The 8,357-nt window shown below is 38.1% G+C and overlaps 1 long non-coding RNA gene across 1 annotated transcript in view; it reads right to left on the reverse strand.

The window, feature by feature from the left end:
- The window catches only part of LOC116695266 (uncharacterized), a 2,099-nt gene extending 1,898 nt beyond the window's left edge, over window positions 1-201 (reverse strand). The window contains exon 1 of the long non-coding RNA XR_004333402.1: window positions 139-201. This is a non-coding gene — a long non-coding RNA (uncharacterized LOC116695266). The remainder of the gene's footprint in view (window positions 1-138) is intronic.
- Between the last annotated feature and the right edge of the window lie 8,156 nt (window positions 202-8,357).

Below are 8,357 nucleotides of genomic sequence, written 5' to 3' on the forward strand. Positions count from 1 at the left end.
AGTCCCATTGTGGACTTTGGGCTTTTTCACTTTGTAAATCTCTAACATGCACAAAAAAAAATATATAACACTTTAAAGGAAATGTAAAAAGGCATAATATGAGCACTGTAAACGAGCAACGTGTCCCTCTATACTTACAAGGTAGAGTTGCTGCGTTGCAGTTGTCTGTGTTGCAGCACAGAGCAGATGCAACTGCACTCTAACACCAAGTGTGACTGAAAATTGTCGCGTGCCTGTGGCTGGACAAAGGGGGACGATGCACAACGCCTTGAAGATTTGCTGTACTGGAGTTCCAATGTAATTGCTTAAAGAATTCAAAAGTTCGTTGTTATGTTGACGGAGAGACACATAGATCACAGTCCACATATTTAAATGAGAAGTACTAGATGACAAAGAAATGACTACCTTGATGGAAGTGTTATAAAGACGTCTCTGAGGGACATGTTACTGGTGCTGTGGTTTGAACAACGTGCTGAGGGTACAAGTTTGACACTGAAGTGCTCCCGCTGCAATGGGGAGAAAAACAGTCAACGGTGGATTAAATTTCTAAAGGATCAAAGTATTTTGAAAAATAAAATATAGTTCTGGTAAAATTAATAAACAGGCTCTATTGTACTAGCAGTAACAATATTGTAAGAATATGTAAAGTTACCCGTGCTGGAGAGCGCCCAGATGAGAGTCAGAGAAATGATCAGCTTCATCATGATGAACAGGTAAGTACTGAAGAGGAGTTTTCCTGATGGAGATACTACACCTTCACAGCACGGCTACGCTTTATATACTGTTCAGGGGAATACATGTACGACACGTAACACATGCATAAAGATCTCAGGAATTGGGTGTGTTCCCATTTTTTATTACAAGAAGACCATTCAGACACTCATCCCTTTTGTTATTTGAAAAGAAGATCAATAAAACATACCTTTCCACACCCTTTTTCAATGCTGGCAATGTTAATGCCAATAGTAAGTACGTCGTACATCATCCTAAATTTAGACTTGTTTCTGATAAGGAATGTGTTTTCTTCTTCTCTAGTGTCAGACAGGTTTGTTGTTTTGAGTCGTTGTAATTATTCTGACAGGGAGGGACGAGTGTGACACACAAAGAAATGTCCTTACTCAAATTTTATTTTCCCACCACTGACTTTGTATGTGCTTCTTGCTTTTCAGCATATACAATGTTGTGAAACTGGCAACCCTTCTTTTCACTTTGTTCAATGATGCCATTACTTGTCTGGACTGCATTGCTTCCCATTGCAAGATCCAATTCAGAATAATCATTAACTTGATAATATGCCAGATTTTATGGTCTAATAGATCTCAACAATGAACTGTACAGAAGACGGGAAGCAGGAGCATAAACTAATTACCAAGGCCCTACCAATTTAACCATATCAGCACGGGTAACTTACGTATTCTTACAATATTAATATATATATAATAATATATATAATATATATTATATAATATATTAATATATAAGATACATATAGTATAAATTACAATACTTAGACAATACATGTGACAAGCTGGCTGTGGGATATAATGTGCAGAAGAAGCGGCTCATGGTGACATAAACCATGTTAACCATTACTGTGTCATTTAAAATCAGACATTTGATCTGATATTAGATAAGTGATCATCATTTATCAACATTTTTTCTCCCCATTGCAGCGGGAGCACTTAAGTGTCTAACTTGCAGAACTCAGGACTGTTCAACCCTAGTTCCAGTAACATGTCCCTCAGAGACGATACAGTGTGTAACAGCTTCCACTCAAGGTAGTCATTTCTTTGTCATCTTGTACTTCTCATTTAAATATGTGGACTGTGATCTATGTGTGCTCTCCGTCAACATTAACAGACTGACCTTTTGATTCTTTAGTTTTTTCATCTGTGTGTGATTTTTTTATCTGGAACTTCAACACAGCAAATCTTCAAGGCGTGTGCAGCGTCCTCCCTTTGTCCAGCCACAGGCACTCAGACATATTCAGTCAGCTTGGGTGCTATCAGTGCACTCACATCTGCTCAGTGTTGCAACACAGAAAACTGCAACTTAGAAACTCTACCTTGTTAGTACAGAGGGACATGTTGCATGCTTGAGAAAAGATATTTTGCCATCTTCTAACACGTTCAATGTTTTTTATTTTGGAACAATGACTGTAAATGTCCTCTCTTTCTCAATTTTGTTCTTTTCTCTTTCAGTCCCTGCTGCTCAGACAGATAACCCCCTAGTGTGCTTCACTTGTGACCCTATAACATCTCTATGCACTTCTGTAGTGCAATGTAGAGGAGTGGAGAACCGCTGCTTTGGAGCGAGTGGTGAGTCTTTACCATTCATAATTTGCTAAATGAGTTTAAAGTATTTTAAACAAATAATAACTCAACCAGGGCAGTAATGATAGAAAGTATATATATATATATATATATATATATATATATATATATATATATATATATATTGTACCTTTTTTATTCCACACCATGTATATGATAATTATAGTAACTATATTTACTTTATGGATTATGATTGTATCTTTTTTAATAAACCCACACTGAGTAAAGATGTTAACACCTTGAAACACCCACACAGGAGATTTCAGTTATTGGAGGCTGATTAGATCTTGTTTCAGGTAGGAGGTGGAGTGGGAATTTAGGTTAAAAATCTTTTCTACCAATAAGAATGAAACAACTGCTGTTGTCCTGCCATAAAAGATGCAACAAAGCTACCAAGAGAGTCAGGAATACGTCATTCAATCAGTCTAAACAATCACCCCTCCCCCCCACCCCCCAACAGTCCTGGAAAGATCTAATAGGCCAGACTAACTGAAAACACCAGTGTTGGTGTTCAGAGCCTTTACAATTAACTCTTCACAACATAATCCAGTAAAATGAAGTATGTATAATAATAGAACAGTGTGAAAGTACTTTTACTGCTCACATGTTCCTTATTTAAATCAAGTGAAGGATCTGAACGCTTCTAAAATAAGATAATTGACAACAATAGAATATATTATTATATTGATGGACTTTATTAATCCCAAAGGGGGAAATTACTCTGTTACATGTATAGCAAGTCACAAGGTCATACACACATATTCACACACAAACAACAAATACAAGAAATGTACTAAAAATATTTAGTACCACAACAACCACTGCTGCCACAACCACAACTACAACCGCTGCCCCAACCACAACGACAACTACAACCGCTGCCCCGACAACTACAACAACAGCTGCCACTGTAACACAATCATCCACGACTACAAAACCTTCCAGTGGAGCCTTGTGTATCCAGCTAGGTACGATCCATCTGCTGCTCGGACTCCTTATGTTTACCCGCTGTTAAAATACAGAAACGGCTGAGACTACCCACCTATGAAGCCGCCAGAAACAGCCGTTGCAGCCTGCACTCAAGTTTGTGGCTCACTACCATCTTTTGTTGGCTTTTACAGGGGGCCGGGAAATCCAAATGTAGGAAAAATAAAAATGGGTGAAGTCACATGTCACAATACACATCACACAAGGAATAATCCAAAACGAGACATCAGAGTCCTGTACTATGAATCAAAATCAACATACCCTGGATTTATTCAGTGTGCCGATGTGCTGCAATAGCAGCAATCGGCGCACTGACTATTATTGCCCATACTTATTATTATTTTTCCGCCAGATTTTTGTCCCGCTACTAGTCCCGGAGCGTTGCCAACACGCACACACAATATACCATGAAACGTGTGTAATGATCGGGAATGGTGTGCTATGACTTTTCTAAGAGATTTGCCGAGCGGTTTTCACGAAATTGGTAAAAAACGCCGAAAAATTTCTCACAGACTTGAATGGGAAATATTTGGGAAATCGCTCAAGCACGGTTTCTCCAAAATCCCAGTTTACGTATCGTCCCGTTTTCAGACGTCTCAGATTTTTGAATGTGTGTGTATGTGGCGAATGTTGAGAGCTAGTGGAGGACAGAGTGGGAAGATGGCCAATTTATACATCAAAACGTAGGTACTTTTGTCTAGTTTCAGTTAATATGCTCATTCATGCTAAATTAATTATATTCTTTGCTCAGCGAGCTCTCAAATGACAAGAGTTCCCAAATCTTCCTCCATTCACTGCCATGTTAAACACTGTCCACATTTCTAAGGAATTAGAGCAAAGCACTTTTTTACATCGCTGATACGCCCACATTTTAAAGTTTATCCACATAACGTTTATGTCCCTACGTTCACAAAGGCCTTCTGGTGCCCACAAGAACCTTATTTTATTGATAGCTAGTATCCCTTTGGTGATATGATCATTTGTTTGAGAGCTTGTTCAGTATCTGAACAGCTGGTGACTGCAGGTGCCAGGTGCAGTCTTTAACTGATTACAGATCAAAGAGATGACATCACAGAGATCCAAGTCCTTCCTATTAGGTCCTTAGTAACCAGGCAACACAACTCTGTAGTGCTGTGTCACCATATATGTTCTCATCTCTCCAGACACCACACAGCACAGACACACAACACACACCACACACACACACACACCACACACACACACCCCACACCCACAACACACCCCACACACATGTCCTAATGTTTATCTCGTTTTAAAAAGAAGGGTAAGACACTTTTTATTTTTTATTAAGTTTTATTGCTATTCGCATGTGCACCAAATAGGACGCACACTGAAAAAAATTTCTAGTTTCAGTTACCCTCATCCAGAGATGGGTACGTTCACTTATACGAGCCAGTGTTTCATTAGCACGACCAATAGCAAACATCCACCAGAGCAGCATATTTTAAATAAGAAAAGCATTCATGTTTTAGCTTTCATGAGTGCACCTCTCTCCCCACGCACAGACGCATTCTTCTAAGAACGAGGACGCCGTTATCAATCTAGTTAATGATTGGTCAGTAGGCGGTGCTTTTACACCGGTTGATCTCTAATCTCCAACAGAACTTGCTCTTGAGCAGGTTAGGTGTTCAGCATAAGTTACCACGGTGATTTAACTCGATAACAATTGATCCATCATCGTAATACACAAAACCCTGGGTTGAACCTGAAGTTACCCCAAATCGTGCTTTGTAGTCCAGGCCTCTGGTCATTGAACAGTGAGGATGCTTTGTCAGAGCGTTGCAGTTATCTGAAAATAAAGCACACTTTTGCAACAGATCATACAAATATAAATGTTACTTGATGATATAACTGTCTAATTTAACAATTAATCTTGTAACAAATTGCTCATTTGAAACTTAGTTTAATTAATTACAATCATTATTTTTCTTTGCAATCTCTTCTTTGTTTTATCACATAAAAACAACATGCTGTAGTAGTTTTTTTATGAAGTGATTACATCTACTGTACTATATGATAAAGCTTTCTGATGAGACAACATCAGTTTGTGGCTTATCTGTGGTGTTTTTATCAAAAGCCAATAAATGAACCGATCAATGGAGCACTAACAAACATCTGGGCCCTGCACATATTTGGCTCCAGTCCAAATAATGTTTAACCTTCATAGTAGTCTTCTGTAAATTTGACACCATTTCCAAAACATTTCTATATCAGAAATATGGGTTTGTTTAACCAAATAGTAACAAATAAGTAAAGTGGATGGTTCCTCACAACGCTCTTTACAAGTAGAGTAAATGATCAGTTCACTACATTAATTTAATGTGGGTGTTTAATTCAGTTCAATATCATTTTTTTAAAAAAGGATCAAAAGCTTCAAAAAAGTAAAAAAAATACTTTGAGAAAGCTTTAAAAACGTACAAAAAAAAACTTGTTTCACCCAGAAAAAGTTACATGCACGTGTTGGAATGCTAATGGGGCTGAAAGGTACTTACTCAGGTTTTGCAAAGTTGTGAGGGTCTGCTGGTGTAACATGGTTAAAAAAGTTCAGGTTAAATCCTCCTTAATGTAAATGTGCTGTATTTATATAGCGCTTTTATAGTCTTAACGACTACTCAAAGCGCTTTTACATCTACAGGAACCATTCACCATTCACACACATTCATACACTGTGGCCGAGGCTGCCGTACAAGGTGCCACCTGCTCATCAGATAAACACTCACACACATTCACACTCCGATGCGGGGTCAACTTGGGGTTCAGCATCTTGCCCAAGGACACTTTGACATGGGACTGCAGGGCCAGGGATTGAACCCCCAACCTTCCGAGCATCATTATTCTTCAGGGTTTAAATTGGGATTTGTTATATGTGGGGGGATGGGGCTCTCCCTAGGGGGGTCTGGGGGTATGCCCCCCCAGGAATTGTTTTTGAAAAAAAAAAAAATTAAATGGCACTTTCTGGTGAGTTTTGTGCAAAAAAAATGGAGAAATCAAGTCTTACATGATGTGTGCAAAACTGTAGGGTTAAGAGCCTTTGCATTGTTGTAGTATCAACAGGTTTTAGGGCATTTAGCATTTACAGTATTTACATTATTAACTTCTTATGATATAAGAACTGACCCAGACAATGTGCCAAACATAATGAACCGCATGAAGAGACAGTAGCATAATATAACAGTAGCAACAGCTGAGAAGATTTGGGTCTGTGGAGAACAGGTCCAGGGGTCCCTGGTGCGGGGACCCAAAGTTAAATCAATGTTGAGGGATCAACTACATAAATTTACATAAATTCTAATCCTTAAACCTTTGTGCCAAGGTTCAGTAATGTCTGGCCCTCATCCTCTGGGCCCTACTTACTGTATTTACGTTTTTGGGAAAATAAAGACTATTTGTTCATTTTATGAAATACTGAATAAATTATTTACAGTTACATTTAGAGATTCACCGAAGTCAGAGAAGCACAATAGCGCTTAAAATAAATTATGCTTATATGGTTGTGCAGAGCATGTAGAGTGATAAATATTAATACACCAAGTCTAAAAAAAAACGGAAAAATATAAATATCTAGATAGTTGGGAGTATTAAAATAGTGCGGTTGGGAATAAGGTGCATTCAAACAGATGATTATGTACTGTACATAAATAGTATTCAGATGGATTGGTCTGTTTTTATTCTTTATTTAGCAAAAGGGTGCGACAGTATAATTTAATAATTCATTTATGAATTGACTCATTGGATCACATCATTATCTGTTACCTGTGGCATTTCTGAATATGTAACATATATTCAGAAATGCCACAGGTAACAGAACTCTGATTGCACTTCCACATGATTCAATAACTAGATTGAAAAGCTGTGTTATTGCAAAGTCAGCTGGACAACCTGTAAAATTAGCAGCAGTTGGAGTGTTAAAAGTAAGGAAAAGGAAACAAAGGTAAGAAAGAACAATAGTAGGGAGGAAAGCAGAGAATAAAAACTGAAAGGAGTAAGTGAAAATAAATGAAAGAAGGAAAAAGGATAAACTGAGAATGGAGGTAAAAATGTAAGGGAGAATGAATAAAAAGGTTAGAAATGCAATAAAGGAATAAAAGAAGAGGCCCGCTCCAGAAAGAAGTTTCTATAGCAGACTCTGAGAAAATGAGCCTACTTCTCACATGCTTTATTACTACGTCAGTAAACATTTTCATAATAAATTTATAGTCTTCTTCAATACCGCATGGTGTTCATTTTGTAAATTATAACAATGGCAACAGAAAGCCAGGCTGATGTGACAAACATCTCACGTGGAATTATGGTGTGGTTGACATTTGATATTGAGCAACACACAATTTAAAACTAAAATCTCTCAGCTCTGCAAAATATTACAAAACTCAAAATCTTTCCAGTTTTTTACAGTGTAAATGCAGTGATAGTGAAAATTTAAATTGATCCACATGATGTTGACACACACTCGCACAATTTTCAAATTTACTGTAAGACAAATGGAGATTTCATGAGTCTTCTGCTCATATATTATCCTGCCATCTTCTAACGTGTTCCATTTTCATTTTGTGATGCCTAAATGTTCACCACACCCTCATACCTAAACAACAGAATAGAGCAATTTCCAATTACTCCAAAAAATAGTCTACATCCACGACATTCCACCGCCGGATGTCCCACTTTTCGGCCAGATGTCCTTCACCTTACGCTTTCTTAGTGTTTTGGCATTGTAGACTCGGGTGGATCTATGAGGACTGTGGTTAATTGTTTTTCAGATCTCTGCAGGGTAAATCCACACTGCTAGCTGTCCAATCTGAGTTTTCTGTTGCACAACTAAAACAACTTTTGAAGGCACATGTTCAACAAGTTCCTCCCTGAGGCTATTTTGCATCGGCAGCATGGCTGTGCCCGGCCTACAGCACCACCCAAGATGATTGTGGTTAGTTTAAAGAAATACCAATAAACCACAGTAAGTTTTTCTCCCATCCTGGAATGCTGTGCCGACTAACCAGACCTGTTTGGTTTGAGCCATCCATC

The sequence above is a fragment of the Etheostoma spectabile genome, chromosome 9, assembly GCF_008692095.1.
Source record: "Etheostoma spectabile isolate EspeVRDwgs_2016 chromosome 9, UIUC_Espe_1.0, whole genome shotgun sequence".
NCBI lineage: Eukaryota > Metazoa > Chordata > Actinopteri > Perciformes > Percidae > Etheostoma > Etheostoma spectabile.